The following is a 21,931-nucleotide window of genomic DNA, read 5'->3' as shown; positions in this document are numbered from 1 at the left end:
AAAAAAAAAAAAAAAGACTGCATTATTAGAGTGCTCTGCCGAAGATGGAGTTCCTGGATGCAAAGACTGTCGGAATGATAACAACAAAGGGTGTGGGAAGACTTTCCCTGGCGTCATGAAAATTAACGTGGGCAGATTGCCTTTAATCATCACCTAAACTGACAAAAAGAAAGGGCAAGGATTTCTGAGTGACAAGAGGAAGGTGCTCTTTTTCTAAACTAGGATTACCATATAGTTCCCCAAGAAAAGCCCGGGTGAAGGTAAAGGAAATACAGTTTAGAGTAACATCCCTTAATTATATACAGATGTTTATGAAAGTCCTAGTTGTCTCATCTGTTCGGCAAGGGGGAAAAACATAAATGGAAAAACAGGGATCGTATCCCTCTGTCTGCTATCAATTAAATCATCAAAACAAAATTATCATTCAAATTACAATGTATCATTTCACTTTTAGAATGTATGGGGGAAAACCATCTATGGAACAGAAATCTGTAAGCCATCAAAGCAACAAAGCGACATTAAAGTTCAATAAGCAGTTTGTTCATGCATGTTTTAATCTAGTTAAAAAATGGAAACCATGCTCACGTGGTCAAAATAACACTTGCGTCAAAGGAGTCTTTGAGGTTCAATCCAGTGAGACAGGCAAATGATTTCTGTGAAACCCCAAAATATTTTTAAGAGGAGACAGGGTTCCCTAGAGATCTGAATACGGTGGCATTAGAGGAATTTTAATGTGGGAAAGTATCTAGCAATAAGGCAAGCTTGTTAGAGGGAGAAAATATCAAATGTTCGACTTCTAAATGTGCTCTCTTCCATGATTATGTAATTGAGAACAGTTTTTTATTTTCTATTAATACTTACATTCTATTGTTTCCTATCATGCATATGCTAAGCTTGCTTTGTATTAAGTCCTGTGTTATTGTGTCTTGCCATGTTAAAGTAATTATCTGTCTCTACAAAAGAGATTTATTACCTTCATGAAGCTGACCATACACACATCTTAAATAAATTAATGAACTGACAAACAAAGAGTGCCCCTTTATTCTAAGTAGCTGACAACTTTTAAAAGGCAGTCACATTGCAGTGACGAAAGTTTTAAAGTGATGGGCACTTTTGGAAGTGGAATGGAAATTATTGATATTTTCTGAATATCCAACTATCCTAACTGGATCTAAACTTAATCAAAAATCAATGCCATGACTCCATTTTTTTTTCTAGAAAATGGTTCTGTTAGAGATCATTGAGTTATTTTCTATCAAGAGACCATGTCACCCTGGTGTTTCTCAAGAAGCCTTTCTCTGAATTGGCTTAGTAACTTTATCCAAAACATACTGACCAGTATGATTTAGTAATTTGAGACCAGGTATGTGGAATTTATTAAAGATGAAAAAAGATTATTTATTTATGGGCATGTGTAAAGAATTGGCAAAGAAAACAAACACTAGATATGTTTAAGCAAAAATAGTTTTCTCCAATAAAAACTTTTAAAAAAAGATTGTATTTCTTTAAAAAAGATTGCGTTGGCCTATTTTTAATCTGACATTTAAATGTGACTATTCCTTAGGTCTTCCAAATTATCTCTCATTCTCCAAAAGAATAAAAATGGGTTCATTTCTCCTTGTTCATCCATGTTTTCTTTTGCATTTTTAAAATTAATTGCAGGAGGAAGATAAAACTGAAATTTCTTGACTGAAGAATTATCTTGACCTGATTTTACCATAATTAAACTATAGGAGAGAGACACAGAATTTTCTCTCAGCTTGATGTCTGCTGTGCTACTTTTCTTTCACGTAGCTAGCAGAGTATTATTTTCTTATTAAATTTTAAATCAATAAAATGAACACCACAAACATTTGACACATCACAGGATCCGAGATGTCTCATTTCGCTTTTAAGAATCAGCATAGGAAGCTAGGACAGTGTTTACTTCTGAGCTTCATGGATCACGAGTTTTAAAAAATTATTGAGACAACTGGTCTCTGCTAGGAGCACGAGTAAGTAATTCCCAAACATTCATTTTTAGAATTTGACAACTGTTTTTTTTCCTCATGAGCAAGGCTCCTAGCAAGATTTGGAAACTTGATTCCAAGAGAACTTCTAAAGAAAATGTCATGAGAAACAGTAATTCCTCCAGCACACAAATGTCTTCACTGTTGTGATTTCTTGAGGATTCTAGACATATTTTTTAACCTGCCAGGTTATACGTGAGGATTCTAAAATGTATTTTGCAGAACTAGTTAGCATATCAGACCCACATTTCAGAAACTAGCTTTTCCAGTAAACAAAAGGCTCATATCCCCCTAGTAAAGTATAATCCTACATTTCTCTAAGCTTTGATGCAATTTTAAAATTTCTTTCCAACAGATTATCACTTTTGACTTGCTAATAGTGGATTGATGCTGGTTTTCTTTCCTTAAAATTCAAAACTAAATGCTTAACCTGAAAAGTGAAAACCAAATTTCTGTAAATTTAAGGTGTAATTTTTAAAGATATAAAAAATATCCATTGCTAATATAGATCTATTACATCTTTTTGTAAGCCCAGAACACTAGATCTTAAAGTTTAAATTTTTAAAATTTTCTGTGCATTACAGTATATATATAAGTAACTATGCCTTGCAACTGGGCGTCACTATAGTGGTTACCACTTGCTCTATGTATGGCTGTATTGTACCATCATCATCATATCATAAGAAAAATTTTCCAAGCACTTGTAGGTGATGCCTTGTGCCAAGTGCAGTAAGTCCAGCATTTCATGTCTTTATTTAGCTCTCACTTTCAGGAAAATCTCATAAAGTCAGTATCTGATCAGTGATGTCTAATGTGAAGGTGGTTCCTGATAGGACGATTTCACCTAAAAATATTAGTCAACATATTTAATGTCCCTATTTGAATTAATGGGGAAAAAAAAAAAAACTCTTAACAAATTTGTACCCTTGTTTTTTCCAGTGCACAGAAGAAAAGGAGATATTGGTGAGGGGGGGTTGAGAAGGAGGATAAGGATAATTGCATTGGGAGAAATAGGCAAGTAGTCTCATTTAGATTGGAGGGAATGCAATTATTCTCAAATAAGACACTTATTTTCATTATAATTTTCCCTTTACATGTAGAGGAATGCAATTTATTGTGGATGCTATTTTCAATGAGCATTCAACAATTGTACTACTCTAATAATTCAAGCACACACAAAACTGAGTACTCTGAGGCCTGTGTTAGAACTGCCATATATTTCCCTCACAATGAGAAGTTATTTCTTTAGAAAGGAAATACTCCAAGGTTAGAGATATTTTCTTGAAGTGGTGCATTTCAATTTTGATTCTGTTGGGTAACTTTAAGAGAAAGACAACACCTGGTAAACATGCAAACTTCATTTTTTCTTTCATGTCCTTTGATACCATTCCACACTTCCAGGAATTAATTTATGTTTTTATATTCTTTCACAGATGAAATAATTTTAAGTTGAGCTTAATTTTAACCCTGCTGCCAAAAAATAGAGCTTTTAATCCCCCAAACTCAACATTTTAAAAATGCTGATTTCATATTTCTTAGGTACTTAAGAAGTGGTAATTTGCAGATAGAATTTTGTTACCTAGGATAGTTTTTTGGTTACTAAAATTTCCTGATGTTAATCTCAGTACAAATAATTTTCTAAGAATCCTTTTTTTCTTCTTCCCTGTTTCATTTTTATCGACTATTTTGTCTCATAATAATACTCCATAAATATCCTTGGATAAATGGTGCCTTGTAAATGCAAATATGATTTAATGAAATTCTACCAAATGAGGTGAGTGAACACTCATTATTTTGTATGTCCTGGAAGAGGATCATTTCCAGAAGTAAGTTGTGCGTGATATGAGTTCATGCACTCTGTCCTCTCATGCATTCCCCATTTCAACTTTCCACCAGGAACGTTTTCTGAGAAGTCGAACTTTGCCAGGCCCTTTCAACATATTCCCTGGTTGCTCAGATGATAAAGAATCTGCCTGCAATGCAGGAGACTCAGGTTTGATCCCTGGGTCAGAAAGATTCCCTGGAGAAGAGAATGGCTACCCACTCCAGTATTCTTGCCTAGAGAATCCCAAGGACAGAGGAGTCTGGCAGGCTACAGTCCATGGGGTCGCAAAGAGTCAGACATGACTGAGCGGCTAACAGTTTCACTTTTTCAATATATAACTTGATTTTCATGTCCTTTGGCTAGAAAACAGTCTTGTTTTCAACTTTCAAAGAGTTCAGAGTAAATATAAAGTTGTATGCTTCCAAAGCAGAATATCCTGTCCTGTATGAGAATCTAAACTTTACCTGGTCATGAAGAAGGGGTTTTTCCTTTGTAAAAGTTTCAAATGGAGCAGTCACATTTATGTAAATTATGCAATGCAATAAGATTTTTTTTTAATGCCACCTACAGAAGAGAAGGAAAAAGAAAAGCTGTTCCTTTAAGACAGAGATCTTTTGGGGCAGTCCTCACCCATTCAAAAGAATGTAGGTGTGGAGAATTAAAGACTGTTTCACCTGGAAAATTAGAGGAACTAAATCCTTAAATTGTAGGAGCAAATTATATAATGTATTTTTTCGATCACAAAAAAATAAGCAAGTCAGAAAGTAATGTAAACTATTCAGTAGAAACTGGTTTATGTTTATAACGCATCTATTAATTCTCCTAAAAGTATCACCTATTTGTTAAATCAATTGAACTAGTCCCGAGATGCATTAACTTAAAGGGAACACTGGATGTCACAATAATTTTAAAAGGTTCATTTTTCCATAAACTAAAGTTATTTAACTTTATGATTTCTCATAGAGAGAAACTTTTAAAATCAGCTGAATTTGCCTACATGCAAACAGTTTTGAGGATAAAAATGGTTATTTAAAAACAAGGGAAATTTGGTCTGCTTGCAGAGAAGCAAGTGTAGCATATTTTTTTCCTTCTTCTAATCTTTCCACAGGTCATCAATCATGAATTTTCCCTGGTATGTTGCCAAAGCAGGGAGTGAAATGTGCAGCTGTGGGTCTACCAATAGGAGAGGTTTCCCGTACCTGAACATTTTAATAAGTCATCTAAACACAGCCAGAAGGAAACCCAAACTTTGTTTTTTTACCTCATCTGTGATTGTAGCTGACATCAGAGTGTTTTGGTTGAATGTATTATTCACTTCAAATAAGACTCCTGCATGTTAAAAATGAGAAGACATAGTTTAAAATTAATAATGTTAATCAGTTTATAAATTAACAAAATCAATTATATATTCTGGATATTGCTGTAAGTTTAATTTTTCATCCTTCTTTTAAAAAATATCTCAGTCCTATTAACTTTATGGCTTTACCTAGTACTTTTTCTGTGTTTCGATGTTTCTCCTCTTCATATCTGGCATTTATAATCACAAATTAGTTCCTCAAAGCAATATGACTGGCAGGTAATGTGATATACATTTCCATATTTCCAGATAATAAAAAATTAGGATATTTATCTAATTTTCATGAAAAAAATGTGCTACAGAGAAAGACAAGACTTAGAAGCAACGAGTTTCTAATTAATTTGTTGAATCATTCTCCACTACTGTTTCTGAAAAGGGTCCAAGGTTTCAGAGCTTATGCTACAGTTTTCCACTAAAAATGTGATGGCATATTCATATTTTGCCTTCAAGAGGCTGATGCACTTTCAAAAGGGGAAAGTGGAAAATTTAAGCATGTTTGGTTTAACTCAGAAAAATTACTGAACATCTATAATATGATAGTGTTATCCTAGGCACAGTGGATCACAAAGGTGATCAAGACATGGTCCTGCCCCTTAAGGAGCTATAACAGAAAATAAACACAGGGAAAAAAACATCCAGGAGCATATGGGAAATGTCATAATGAAAAGGGAAGATGCTGCAAATCTGAGAAGACTGCCTGAAAGAAAGAACACTTAAGATGAGTCCAATATTATTGGTCTACTGAAATCTGTGAGATGTTGTGGGATGGTCTTGAGAAGTTGACAGATGGGAGCTAGGTCTTGAGAGGAAGAAGCATGGATTTTCTCTCATGCCTGAGAAGAGCTTTAAGCAGCAGATGTAGATTGTTTTCCAATTCATTCTAGAGTCAGTGTAGGCTGAGGTAAGAGGACAGTTATGAGGCAATGTACACACTACTATATATAAAATAGATAACCAACAAGGACCTATTGTATAGCCCAGGGACTGCTGCCTGTAATAACCTAAATGGGAAAGGATTTGAAAAAGAATAGAAACATGTAAACATACAACTGAATCACTTTGCTGTAAACCTGAAATTAACACAACATTGTAAATCAGCTATGTTCTCACATAAAGTAAAAATTTTAAACAGTTGAGTGAGATGATTCTAAAGTGTGATCTGCAGACAGCAGTGTGTGTATAACCTGGGAGCAAAATCCTCTACTTCCACCCAGACCCTAGTGCATCATAATCTGTTTGGTCTGGATCCCCTGGTTATTCACGTGCTCCTTGAAGTTTAAGAAGCCCTGATCCACACTGGATGGGATGAGGTGCTGGGTTTGAGAGCTATTGAGAAGGAGGAGCCTAAAGCTGAAGAAGTGAGAGGCACTGTGAGGATCTTGCACACCTTCCGCTAGAGGCTAACACATTCATGAACCATAAGCATGAAAGTCCATCATCTGACTTGTGTTTAAGGGCTGGAGAAACTAACACACATCACAAAGCAAATGCACAGTGAAGAATGTTCCCTGATGGCTCAGCAAGTAAAGAATCTGCCTGCAATGCAGGGGATGCAGGAGATGGGAGTTTAATCCCTGGATCGGGAAGATCCCCTAGAGGAGGAAGGAAATGGCAATCCATTCCAGGATTCTTGCCTGAAAAATCCCCTGGACAGTGGAGCCTGGTGGGCTACAGTCCAAAGGGTCGCAAAGGATCGGGCAAGACTGAGCTCTATATCTCCATTAAGGTTATTGTTTCTTTCTGATGAATTGACTATTTCATCACTGTGCAATGTCCATCTTTGTCCAAACAAGATGTGAGCTAACTGGGAAATTCAAAGGGAAATGTCCATCAGGAGTTTTGATTTACATATGTGTAGATCCGAGGAAAGATCAGGGTAGAGCTAAAGATGTGGGAGCCACCAGTCTATTTCTGGTTGTTAAAATCATGATAGCGGGATGTGATCACAGCGGGGGTGGGGTGGGGACTGCATTGACTTAGACGAGCATTTGAATGCACAATTCCTGAGTACAACCCTGATTGAAAGAAACTCAGAAAGAGAAGTCAAAGATGCCTGAGAACATCCAGGAGCCCAGGGAAAGAAGTATTTCAAGAGACTGTGTTCAACAAATTCCACTGCAGCAGGGTTCCAAGAAGATTTATGTCTCTGGGATTTGGCAATCGTTTTAGTTCGAAAGCTGGAATATTAATTTCTTAAGGAGACTCACATTCACAGTCTTCTGCTAGCTAGCTCATATTACTTTTATAAGTGAAATAGAAATCATTACTGAGTCAGAGTCAAAAATGCAGGCTATGTTGGTGGTTTTATGCAGTATTTAATTTTCCTTTTGACATTGAAAATATATCAGGTTTCAGTGGGACTCCCTAAGATGACACCTGAAGATCCAGGTGCGATGGAGCACCGGTAGCCCTAAAATCCCTTGGGGAGTGAGTCACACTCTGAAGGTTAATTTCCTGGCAGATTAGCTTGGCAGCACAAGATTACTTGTAGGTAGTGTGATCCCAAGTGTGTGATTTGAAGCCGGGCATCTCTATGGTCAAAACCCATTTATGACAATTACTAGTATGTTATTGTTTTCCCAGTGTCATTTTGCCCATCTAGAAAATGGGATGAATAATGCCTATGAAATCACTGAATTATGTAAGAGAACTCCTGCAGTTTGGCAGCCTCGATCATTCCCTCCTTCCCACCCCTACAGAATCACATTTATTTTGTGACTATTACCAAAAGGTAGGTATAATTTAAAAAGTTGCTTATCTCACCTTGACGTTATTTAGAAAATTATAATTTCGATGATTAACAGGGCCAGTATAGTATCTGTAATTGGAGTATTTGTAATATCAGAAAAATTACAAATATTAAGGATTTAGAGAACTGCATGGAAATTTCAGGTCCCTAATTGAGTGAGCAAGTCATTTTTCTAAAATATATATAGCACACTCATTGTAGCTCAGTTCTTTGGTAGGAAAAGCAAAATGTAAATTCCATGATGGAAGGTAAATTCCATGTTACTATTGATTTGGTTGTTTAAATTCATTGCCATAACTTAGGATATAGTAAGAACACTCAAATATCTGCATTTACCTAGGTATATAAGCATTTTAGATTTTTGTTGTACATCCAAATTATGGTAGACTTCAATTTTATTGTATATAAAATGGTATCTAGGGTATTTTTCTGCTCTAAGACAACAGTTATGGATAGAATACAAGATATAGACAACTGTATATATAAATCAGAACATGAACAATTACACTGTCCACACAGTTCATATAACTTTTTATTAAGTTTTGGAGACTGGGTTGCTATAAATAGTCCATGTAGAGAATATTCAGCATATATTTTTGTGTACCTACTCTGTGCTAAGTGCTGAGAACTGGTAAACAAAGTTGATGTAGGCTTTGCCCTCACATGACCTACAGCTCACCTTCTCTTCTATTTCCCCGCACCCAATGGCATTAACTGTGACATGGCGGGCCAGGAGTTCACCTGTAGTTTATATTAATAGCCATGGTACAGAATGAATTAAACTGATCTATAGTTAGAGTCAGTCCCATTCCACTGAATGTTACCAAAAGACCGTAGTTCGCAAAAGATGAATCAATACTAGAATAATTTCTTCCTCACCACTGCAGTTGTTTGAGATAAACAAAACAGATGATAGTCTACCATTGTAGCAATCAGCAAGCTGACCAAGTAGGGAGAAAGTATGCAGGCAAGCCGAGTTGGAAAAAGAGAAAGAAATAAAACCACACAGAGGTAGAATCACAAGGGCGGTAAAAGAACAAGGATGACATAAGTCACGCTGACAGCCTGCTTGGACTGAGCCCGATGCAGAAGAATGTCTTTGCAAGCCATGGGCTTAAATCCCATGGGCTGTTGCTGAATGTTTAGTTGTATTTCCTGGTGTCTGGTGATAACCCCTTCCGTACATCCCAGGAAGATATTCATCACCATGTATATAAGCCTTTCCATAACTTATCAGCCCCCCTTTATTATGTAGACAGTTTTATTTCACATATGTTTAGAAATACCATCTAGCTATTCCTACTGGTTGTGTTACTATTTATTTAATTTTGTTACACAGTGATGAATTTTAAAGTGTTTTTTAGAACTTTTGGTTAATTTTGCAAAGCAATTCCATTTTTAAATTTCTATATGTTTTCCATTTTTGCAGTAATGATGATTGAGTATCATTTAATTTCTCTAGATTTTCCCCTAAAAATGCTATCAGTAATTCTTTAACCTGAGAAATTAAGATTAATATTACTCCTGTTTTTGATATACTAACATGTGTGTGCATTTGTAATTTATCTTTACTAAGTTGCAGTTTTTCAACTATTTTGCCTGAAAAGACACTGTTTTGGCAGATGTTTATATACAAAAATAAAGTCACATTTCTCTGAAGCATTAGCACTTTTCGAGCAAAACTCAAAATGTTTTTATATGTATGGTTTAAAAAGTGATGTAGTGAAGGTGCCTATTTGTATGCATAGCTGCTAATTAGTGTTTCCTTAGACTGAGAATAATACATAAATGTGTACATATTGACATGTATTTCGTATAGGCAAACCTGTGTAAATAAATCTATTTAGCCATATGTTAAACAGTTAATACATATCATCTCCTAAATACTAAATAGTAAAAAGGGAAACCCAAAATGCCTTGTAACCTGTTTACAAAATATGCAAAGGATCTCAAATCATTGGTTCTTCCAGGATCCTCAAACCTGAGTGTCAGATGGATTCCCATCTTTTACAGGACCTTATATCCATGTTGTCTTCACAGAACTTCTACTAACCATTGTAAAGTCTGCAAGGTTTAGAAAAACAAATTTTCCTATCTTGCAGAATCTTTTAAAAAGGAAACTTTTAAACATACAAAGTAAAAATCACAAAGATGAGCATATTTTCTAATAAAAATCCAAGAACTTGATTTTGAATCAAGTTTTATTTGATTTGAAAACAAACCTTTCTCCTGATTTTACAACAACTTATTTAACTTAAAAAATAAAATAAAAGGAAATTGTCTTTAATGATCCTCTCATCACTTAGAAAGAATGTGGAATTCAAATTTCATCTTGGATTGATCCCATACTATTTCTATATGAGGGAGGTCTCCATTGCCGTGGCTTAAGAAAGCTCTGTACACTGATTAATATTAATACTTTAATTACTAGTGATCAGAATGCTGAAAATGAAAATAGATTTTTGTTGTTCTTGTTAATGCGACCGTTTTATTTCCGAATACGAACAAGGAAGGGTTATCCACATTGCTTAAGAAAGATGTTGTAATGTTAACAGGCAACAACAACAAAAATAAGCAGAACTACTCAAATTCTTTTTTCCCAAGTTTTCTATCAGGGAGCATGATCTTGAAAACTGGAAAAGTTAGAACAAACATCGTTAAGAGGGAATTGAACACCAGGATAGACGAGGAGATAGTAGAAAGTACCTAACCCTTCAAATGAGTTCCAGTCTCCTTATGAATAACATGCCATGGTGCTGAAAGAACTTGCAGATGTGATGATGAAACCAGTGTCAGTAATATTTAAGAAATTATGGACAACAGAAGAGGTGCCAAAAGACTGTAGACATGAAAATGTTCCAGTGCTCTAATAGGGGCAAAAGCAAATTGCATCAACTCCATGTTGGAAAACTTGTCAGCTCCCAGTCAAATTTGAGATCAGGTTATCAAATAGATGGCTTATAAGTAAGTAAAATAAAAATGCAGTAATTACTGGAAGTCTTCATGGGTAACCTAAAAACAAAACATTGCCCAACACCTCATTTCTGAATTTCATCACAAATCACTAAAATGATTATCAAAAACCATAATTTAAACCAAAGCAGTAGGGTGTTTTAAAAAGGTGATAAAATTATTTACTGTTTCAGGAGAGATAAAAATGTATATATCAAGAGCTGTCTGAAAAGTACTTGTGGTTTTTAACTGCCAACATACTGTGTTAGGCCACTGGGTAACAGACAGCGATGCTAGAATAGTGACAACATGACAGGGTCTATTAATGTTAGTTGAAGAAAAACAGTATTACCATTGCATCTACAGCTAGTCAGAACTCATCGCGACACTTCTGTTTCTGGTTTTGGTGGCACCAACATTTGGAGGATATTGCCAAAGTTAAGCCGGTCCAAACAAGAGTGAAAAGGCGGATGAGGGGCACCCCCATCCTAATGGCAAACCACTGAAGGACTTCAAAAGATTGAAAGAGTCCTTTTCAAAGATGTTAAGTAGAAGGACGCAGTCATGAATAGATTGTTTTGAGCAGATCCAGAGTCCGTAGGCAGGAACAATTGGTGGATGTTGCAGGAAACCAGGGAAGAGGTTTCTTTCAATTAGAAATACCAAAAACTGAATCCGCCTATCTTATGAGGCAATCATTTTCCTGTCTCTCTTTGGGAGTGTTTAGGGAGAGACTGAATAGAACAAAGGGATTTCTACATTGCTTGGGCAATTGGTCAACTTTTTAGATTCCTTTCAATTCTGTGATTATTTGATTCTAAGTATTTCTAACTCCCACTTAGTATTCTCTGGGTACAAGAAAAAAAAAAGTAAAAGAAAGAAACAGAGACAAAATATCGTGTGTGTGCATGTGTGCCCAGTCGTGTCTGACTCTTTGTGAACCCATGGACTGTAGCCCGTCAGGCCCCTCTGTCCATGGGATTTCCCAGGAATAATATTGAATGGGTTGCCATTTCCTACTCCAGGGGATTTTCTCAATCCAGGGATTGAACCCACGTCTCTTGCGTCTCCTATATTGGCAGCTGGATTCCTTACCACCGTGCCTCCCTGGAAGCTCACAAAATATCTTAAACACTCTCTAAATATTTAGAAAAAGTTGATTGAATATAGTAGTGTTTTATTACCATGAAGAAATGCACTCAGATGTCATCATACAAGATACCCCAGAAAAAGCTTTATTTTAGCTTTCTTCTTTGATATAGGCACAATATTTATATCATCTTAACAATTAATATATATTTTGCTATTTTATCTGACTTGTTGTTAGAAAAGAAACATGTTTAAGTTGTATACTTATACAAACTCAACATGATCTTCTTTTTACTGATTTAATTAAATATAGATAGCAAGACTGAAATGAGCAACTGGTTGATGATTCTCAGAACTTTTTGCGCTAAAAATTTACAACTGAGAAAGTAAAGACTTCCAACCAAAGAAGAGCAGTTGTAGCCACAGCCCTAGTTTGCTAATGTGAAAAATACTACCGTGATTATTCTGTTTCCCTGAGCTACTCCAATTCAACCTACATAGTAAGATATGTCTGCACAAGTGGCATACCTATACAATTTTTGGATTCCTAACTCAGGAAATTTGCATGTGGGTTAAAGATAAAATCTTTGAAATGTATATTCTAATCAATGAACCATATGCAAGAAAAGAAACAGTCTCTAAATTGGAGCACTTTGTTGAAAAATACTAGTACCTTAGCACACATTTCAGAGAGAATGGGAAGTTTTAAGCTATAGAGAAAAGTTAATTTACAAGTTAGAAATATATGAAGGGTCTCCTTCAAAATCAGAGAAAGCAGTTTTATTGTCTTAGAGATCTTGCTCACTGCATCATAAATATTTCATAGACTTAACTCTGGACTGATAACATCAAGGAATATTTTTGAACATATGCAAAACATAAGCAATTTAGCTAACATGACTTTACATATTCATTATATAAATTTCAGTGCTTGCTCAAGTTGAGGAAAATTAATTTAATCATCGTAACGAGTGCTTATAGAAGAATTACACTATTGGCAAAAGTTACTATATGGAGTTGGATTTTAAAAATAATGTTGTACAGCAAACCTCACATATAATATATCGCATTATAACAAGAACTCACATATGCCAAAAGGCGAACTAACCCATGCATTCACTCATTCCAATCCCCAAGTCTATAAGAACTATGTACAAAAAAGAAAAAAAGAATCTTGATGTATCTCTTTAGCCTTTGTTTTAGATATGACTCCTAAATGCTATATCCAAACATTGTAAATGATTTCATGGTATTTCAAAAATGAGAAGAGGAAACAGTGTCAGACTTTAGTTTTTTGGGCTCCAAAATCACTGCAGATGGTGACTGCAACCATGAAATTAAAAGACTCTTACTCCTTGAAAGGAAAGTTATGACCAACCTAGATAGCATATTCAAAAGCAAAGACATTACTTTGCCAACAAAGGTCCTTCTAGTCAAGGCTATGGTTTTTCCTGTGGTCATGTATGGATGTGAGAGTTGGACTGAAGAAAGCTGAGTGCCAAAGAACTGATGCTTTTGAACTGTGTTGTTGGAGAAGACTCTTGAGAGTCCCTTGGACTGCAAGGAGATCCAACCAGTTCGTTCTAAAGGAGATCAGTCCTGGGTGTTCATTGGAAGGACTGACGCTGAAGCTGAAACTCCAGTACTTTGGCCACCTCATGTGAAGAGTTGACTTATTGGAAAAGACTCTGATGCTGGGAGGGATTGGGGGCAGGAGGAGAAGGGGACGACAGAGGATGAGATGGCTGGATGGCATCTCCGACTCGATGGATGTGAGTTTGAGTGAACTCTGGGAGTTGGTGATGGACAGGGAGGCCTGGCGTGCTGCAATTCATGGGGTTGCAAGGAGTTGGACACGACTGAGAGACTGAACTGAGCTGAACTGAACTGTATTTTATAATTAAAGTAAACAGATATGAACAGAAAACAAAAATCGTAAGGTTTAGAACCTTAGAAAAAGAGAATAAAAATATAAGAATAAGTTAGTTTAGGAAAAACATAGCATTGCTCAGAAGAATGTGAAATGAGATGAAGTATTTATATTTCAGAAAAGCATTAATTTTCCTTCCTAAATAACACTCACTGAAATAATTAAGCATCAAGAAAAAATATATGAAAGAAAAAGACCCAAAATATGAAAAAAAAAAAACCTGCTCAGAGTATATTTTGTTATATAAAGGTAGTTAGAGGGGATTACACATATATTTTCCTTTAGCTTCTTAAAGACAAGAAGGGCACCTATATTAATGGAGTTTGCAGTTGAATGCCAACATTATATTAAATTGTCAACACTAAGAAATATGTTAAAAGATGAGTGTTCCTAAAGAACTGGAGATGGTTACAGAAATAATGATATAAATTAAGCAAATATAAAGCAAAATGTCTGTGGAAAATCCCTGCAAATGTACTATTCTGTGGTGAACCTGAAAGATATTTAAGAATTGTCATAGATCATTGGTTCCCTTCCTTGGGTCGTGACCCAGATTAACGTTGCTGAGGGTCTACAGAAGGGTCAGGAAGGATCCTCAGGGGGAAAATATGTTCCCTGACCTCCTGGATAAACACAGAATGCCACAGGGGAAGGAGGTGTAGTTTGGTTTTCTCTCTGCCCCTCCCCCGCTGTTCCCTCCACCCAAGGAAAAAGGAAATAGCCGGGAGGAAAAATAGGGTGCTGAGCAGTCTCTCTCTGGGCCACAGCATCGGAGCCAGCAACCAGTATTTACAGATCAACATCACACAAATACCTTTCTCTCTCCACTGACTGTCATCCACAACCCTCACTGCCTACCTGGGACTCAGAGAAGCCAATGACCTCCATGTTTTATTGCAATGATCTCTCTTATATATTAATTTCAAAAAAGCAAATAGGTGGAATTCTTCTAGTAACTTTTTTAGTCTGGCCAATGAAACTGTTCAGTTCAGTTCAGTTCAGTGGCTCAGTTGTGTCAGACTCTTTGCGACCCCATGAATTGCAGCACACCAGGCCTCCCTGTCCATCACCAACTCCCGGAGTTCACTCAAACTCATGTCCATCGAGTCGGTGATGCCATCCAGCCATCTCATCCTCTGTCGTCCCCTTCTTAGGAAGACTCATTTATGGCTTCCTTAAGAGAAAATTGAGAAGCAAGGTAATAGATGATAGACACTGAGCAGAAAGAGTTGGTTCACAAAGAAATATACTGAGGCCCAAAAAGGAAGCAGCGTGTGTGTGTGTGTGTTTCTTTTCGGGATTCAAATAAGGAAATTTGGAGCAATTTTGATTTTTCTGAATGAGAGCCCAAAACAGCTAAAGTAGTGAAGACACTCCAAGGATATGTTGGAGGAGCAAAAGAACATGTCAGTTAAGCTGCAGAAAGAGGAGCCTGCAAAAAAATGAGTGTGGCAAGCAGTTCAGTTACTGGTAAGAATGACTTTGTAACTAACACTTAAAATTTAGCTTGACTATATGGAGAGCTTTTCCCAAAAGCTGAGCATCTAGACATCTAAGCTTGGATATAGGCTTTTAAAATGATAGATGGTATATTCATTTCTTCATAAGTTGAAGCTTAGTACTACACTTTCAGAAGTCAACTGCATAATCAGTTGCTATTCCTCTAGTGGCTAAGACTCTGTTCCATCAACATTAAAGGGAGAGATCATTTCAACCTGATCATTTGCAGTTCAGAAACTTCATTTTGGGTGCACACTCCAACCTGTATACCATCTCAGGGACTTGCACACTGTCATCAGGGTTGCACTGTTCGACATCCTTTTCCTAGAACAATAAAGCCCTCCATACCTTTTCAACTTGTCACGTTTTCACTGCATTATAGAATCTAAGCAAGCTTTGAAGATGAAAAAGATTGTACACAATGCTTAAGTGTTACTATTATTATGATGATGATGATACAGTCTACAAGATGTACAAGGGCATTTTGGAATGAATGCATTATGAGTCACAAAGTTGCAACTGAAGACAGCTGTTTGATTGCTACTTGAGAGAGTGGAGTTGAACAAGCCTGAATATGGATGATCTCATTTGGCTTTATAAAACTAAACAGAGCACAGGCAGTTAGTTGGATAATATATCTCCAAGGGAAAGAAGAGTTAGTGTAATTCATCTCTCTGCTGTAGTATATATCATGCTCTTGCTTATAAATGCCAGATAGGATTTCTGTTTCCAAAAGGTCAGATTATCTTTAGCATGGTGACCTCACTCTTTGGTCACAACACATAAGCTTGTATTTTATTATTATTTTTTAACTTTGGTTATATTTTTAATTTTCTTGTTTTCATTTATTTCTTTCCATTCTTTTATCATTCTTATATTATTGATTTTTTAAATCATTTTCTCCTCCCATGAGAATGAAAAAAAAATTACTTAGAATATTGGCTAGTATTTATGAGCTCCCTTGCTACTGTAGAGTTTGGAAGAAAATATGAATCAGAAATATACAACCCACTTCACAATTCAAGACACAAAGAAATGAAGAGTCAAATAGTTATATACAATTACATAACAAGTAATGTCAAGGCTATCATATGGTCAATTACTAAATGAATCATATAGACCCAAAGGACTAGAGATTTATGCATGGAATTTATCACAATATATTAACTGGGACTAGTAAAGGTTGTAGCAAAGACATCAGTAGCATTAGGAAGACAGGAACAAGAATGTCATTTTACATTGAGGAATGCTATGAGACAACTCATAGATGTGGACAAGACAAGGTGTTTTTCATGAAATGGTATGGTTGGAATAAAGAGCCGATGGAGAGTTTCTGGGGAAAAAAAATGAGAAGATAGTTGGAGACACATTTAGACAGATGTTGATTCTAGAGTGAGATAAATTTCATTCTGAAAGCCTACGGTATCACATGGTGTAAATATCATGGTGTCACATCTGATTCATTCATTGATCTATAGAAAAGACTGATTTGTAGAGGATGATCTGAAATTTGTGTTAACAAAGATTATGAATTGGCTCTAGGAAGGATTTTCAAGATTCAGTTGGAGAGAGTGTTTTGAATGAGGATTTAAATGAAATGGCCATACGGATGTAGAATGTACACTAAGTTTAACCATCTGTAGGTTAAGTAATATGGGAGTCACTGAAGATTTTGATAAGCAGAATAACTGGACTAAAGGGCTTAAAAATAGTCTCTAATAAATATTTAAATATAGATTACAGAAAGAGGACAATGGAGCAAACTGATGAAGCATGAGATAGAGGTCTTAATAAGGAAAAATGGCTGTAATGAAGGAAAAAATATAAATAAATTACATGATAAAGGAAAAAATCAATACAATTTGATGACTGACTGTTCATATGGGATATGGTTGAGAATGAATCAAAAATGAATACATAGTTTTGAATTTGAGTGACTGAGAGGTTTTGTCTCATAACTTAAAAATGTACTTTTTATTTGCACATGCTTGTCTACCTTGTGAAATCTGGATCTGTGGAATCTGGGTCATTGAGTAAGCAGATTGTCTGTTCTGAGTGAGTAATACTCCAAAATGGAGTGGAAGGAATATGAGGAATATTTGGTTGAAGAAAAGAAAAACATATGCAAGATAGAGGTAATTCATTGTCATTGTTGTTAATATTTGAGTGGCAATGAAAAAAAGAATATGTGATTTTTAGTGGCCTATATTGCATAAGTGAAGGGAGAATGTATTATACTTTCTTAACCAGTATTACAAGGGCTGAATGTGTAAGTTCCTAAAAGGCTGAGACCATATACGCTTTTGATAACAATATAGAAGTGGAAGCTCTTTGGAGATCTCCAAATAAATGTTATCACTGAAAAGGAAAATATTCAATGTTTTTTGTCCAGAAATGGTTCAATGGATTATGTGAAAATAACATCTTTCTTCCTTAGATCACACAGCTCCTAAAAATATAGCCTTTTAAATCAGAAAATTTTCTTACTAGCGTGTGACACTTTGGGTAGTATATAAGCTAATTTAGGCACCAAAATATAGTATTTGGGAAGACTATCAATGAGAAATTGGTTTAAAAGCGCTCACCAAGAAGAGCAGTGAAGCTAATCCTTCTTTTTCAAAATTTATCATGAGGCACTATCGTGAGAACATCCAAGGTAAAAAAGATCAAAATTACTAGTCATATACTATTGTTTTGCTATAGATATATTCAAAGACTTAGTCACATATTCCCATAGTATGCTTGCTGCTAAGTCACTTTAGTCGTGTCCGACTTTGTGCGACCCCACAGACGGCAGCCCACCAGGCTTCCCGTCCCTGGGATTCTCCAGGCAAGAACACTGGAGTGGGTTGCCATTTCCTTCTCCAATGCGTGAAAGTGAAGTTGTTCAGTCATGTCCAACTCTAGCGACCCCATGGACTGCAGCCTTCCAGGCTCCTCCGTCCATGGGATTTTCTAGGCTAAAGTACTGGAGTGGGGAATGTGTTTTATTCAAAAGAATTTATTTTAGGAGGAGTTGTGGAAAAAGCTATTTGTGTCAATTCCTATTTTGGTTTTAATATGCTAACTTTTGAGAGATGTCTTTCAAATCATGAGTACAGAGCCATGCCACACGACATACAGCTTAAAGTCAAATCCTGAAAGAGATCACCTACTTCTCTAAATGCTTGACATATCTATGAATGGCTTGAACTCATATGACATAATATAACCTAGAAATGGATAGAAGAAAATATGATAGCTTAGGAACTAAATTTGGTTCTATTATTATTTTTTTTTAACTAACTGTTTGAATATGAGTAAGTTACTAAATTTCTCTGGATTTTCATGTCCTTAGCTGTAAAGGGGGAGCTTGCCTGGTGGCCCAGTAGTAAAGAATCCACTTGCCAATGCAGAAGACTTGGCTTCCATCCTTGGGGTTGGGGAGACCCCCTGGAGGAGGAAATGGCAATCCGCTCCAGTATTCTTGCTTGGAGAATCCCATGGACAGAGAAGCCTGGTGGCTAGAGTCCATGGGGTTGCAAAAGAGTCAGATACAACATAGTGACTAAACAACAACAAACAGAAGCTGTGAAGGGAAGAGATTAGACCAGATGCTCTCATGGAACCACATTTTATGAGGTTTTATCCTGTGGAATCTGTGTAGGTGAACAAGTAGGCTGAATAGAAACCCATGAACTTTGATTCTGAATCTTGTCAACACAAAGTTTGGAGCTACCGGCTGACTGCTGCTTTTTTTGTGTTACTACATTCCTTCACTGATTCACAGAAGGAAAAAATATGAGAGGAATAGTAAATATCAACTTGATTATAGAGCTCCAGCGACTCTGGAAGATCAAGGTTAGCCGCTTTAGAAGGTATGAAATTATATAACCCTGCCCAGTTCCTCCAAGTGTCTTCAAAATAGTCTTGGTTCCCATGGGCACTTTCATGCCATTCTGTTAAAGTTATAATCAGTGACTTATTTCTGGACATGATTTGGACAGTACGTACCAGGAGGTAAAATGTGTACACCCTGTCTCCCAGCAATCCCTCTTTTAAGAATCTCACCTAAGAAGATAACCATATGTGTGTGGAAAGTTCTGTTCTGCAGAATGTTCATGACAGTGTGGTTTATAATATGAAAAACTGGGAACATTTAAAAGTTAAGAGGTGAATACTCTAAACAGCCATTAAAGATACGATGTAAATAGAATGGGGAAATATGATTATTTTACCAGGCATAAAGAGGAAATTAAACACCTACATGCCTAATATACCATTTATGAAAAATTTTGTGTAGATATATATATATCTACACACATGTATTTGTTGTTGCTGTTTAGTTACTAAGTCGTGTCGACTCTTTGTGACCCCATGGATTTCAGTGCACCAGGCTTCCCTGGTATTCATCATCTCCCTGAGTTTGCTCAAACTCATGTCCGTTGAGTCGGTGATGCTATCCTCTATCGTCCCCTTCTCCTCCTACCCTCAATCTCTGTTAGCATCAGGGTCTTTTCCAATGAGTCAGCTCTTTGTATCAGGTGGGCAAAGTATTGGCGCTTCAGCATCAGTCCTTCCAATGACTATTAAGGGTTGATTTCCTTTAGGATTGACTAGTTTGATCTCCTTGCAGTCCAAGGGACTCTCAAGAGTCTTCTCCAGTACCACAGTTCAAAAGCATCAATTCTTTGGCTCTCAGCCTTCTTTGTGGACCAACTCTCACATCTGTACATGACTACTGGAAAAACCATAGCTTTGACTATACAGACCTTTATTGGCAAAGTAATGCCTCCACTTTTTAATATGCTGTTTAGATTTATCATAGCTTTCCTTCCAAGGAGCAAGAGTCTTATTATATATATAAATGAATTGGTAGGATTTCAGAATTTTAAAATTCTTTTTTGAAACTTTCCTACAATTTCTTAGAATCAATATGTATCAATATTTCAAAAATAGTAAAAGGAATAAAGAATAATGTTGGCTTCTAATGAGCTGAAAACAGAACCACAGAACACCAGAGTAACAGCTATGCCAGTGGTGAAAAAAAATTTTTTTTGGATCATAGTTAAGTTGTGAAATATTAAAACTGGGAATACCTTTTTTGCTTTTAGAAAAGTCTTCAGTATCAGGGATTACAATGTCTGCAACTGTGCTTAATTATGTATTACATTATTGTAACGAAAATATTTCCCTTTTTTCCTAGCTTAAAATCTATGAAGTTACATACCTATTGTGTATTTTGTTGTGATTTTTTTAAGTTAGTATGTTTTGTCTTCCTTGGTAATACTTGTGGCATACTTCTTTCCTCTGTCCAACATTTGAACTCACTCTTTACCATGTGAATCTTTGTAAGGAGTAAAGAAAAACCTCTCCTTATAGAAGCTAATCATGTGACATACTTGCTTTTATCGTATTCTCAGAGAGAAGGCACAGCCTTCACCATCAGACACTCCTGCATCAGACTTTAACTAAGGGGCTATAACTACAAGAAGAGGAAGTGAGAAAGGATACTCTTTCTTTCCTGGTGGCAGAAACTGTGGTGATGGCTGCATGGGCAAGATTCTGGGGGCAAAAGTGCTAGCTGTGCAAATGTCACATTTTGGGACCAGTCATGGCAGCAGATATTTCTTTATCAGGCTAGTTCTGATAGTTTCACATGTTACTTCTGGAAGCTAAGGCTTGGTTTTCAAGCTCTCCCTGGGAGCTTTGAGCTACCAGCAACCTGCCTAATACACTCCCACTTCTCTGATTCCCATCATCAAATGTACACACACTGTTGCTGTTCTTCAGTCACTAAGTCATGTCTGAGTCTTTGCAACCCCATGGACCGCAGCAAGACAGGCAGTCCCTCACCATCTGTCAGAGTTTGCCCAAGTTTGTGTCTGTTGAATCGGTGTTGCAATCCAACCATCTCATCCTCTGCCTCCTTCTTCTCCTTTTGCCTTCAGTCTTCAATCAATGTGTATCTTTATCTTCCCTCTGATATCAGGAAGCACGTGTACCTTCCCCTATTCAAGGAAGAGGGTATGCTGCAGATGCCATCTGTCACCATCTTTAAAGATTTGGTTTCTCACTTCATGTTCTTTTTTATCTGCTTTATCAGTTTCTCCCTTTTTACAGAATCTTTCCCGGTGAACATGTGGACATGTTGATGGATCTGCCCTCCTAAAAAAAGATGTCTTGCCCTCACCCATACTTTCAAGTAACCTAGCCTCTGACTCCTTAACTACCAAGCATCCTAAAAGGGTGCACTGCTTCCAGTTCTTCACCTCTGACTCATTCTCCAACTCTCTCCATTATGGTTTCAGTTCTCATTTTTCCACTGCAAAAGATTGTGACAAGGTCTCCAACACCCGAATGCCATATAATCTGACTCACATACCTCAACCTCTCACCCCTCCCTTTCTTGCAATATTTTCTTTCCTCTTGGATAGTTTGCACCTTGCCCTCATTTTTTATCTTTCACATGGATTTTCCCCCAAATCTCCTTTACTGGTTGAGAAGAAATGTTTGTTCCTAGTTATCTCTGTAGTCTCAG

The sequence above is a fragment of the Bos mutus genome, chromosome 14 (genome assembly GCF_027580195.1).
Source record: "Bos mutus isolate GX-2022 chromosome 14, NWIPB_WYAK_1.1, whole genome shotgun sequence".
Lineage (NCBI taxonomy): Eukaryota > Metazoa > Chordata > Mammalia > Artiodactyla > Bovidae > Bos > Bos mutus.
Note: the sequence above shows the minus strand (reverse complement) of the source record.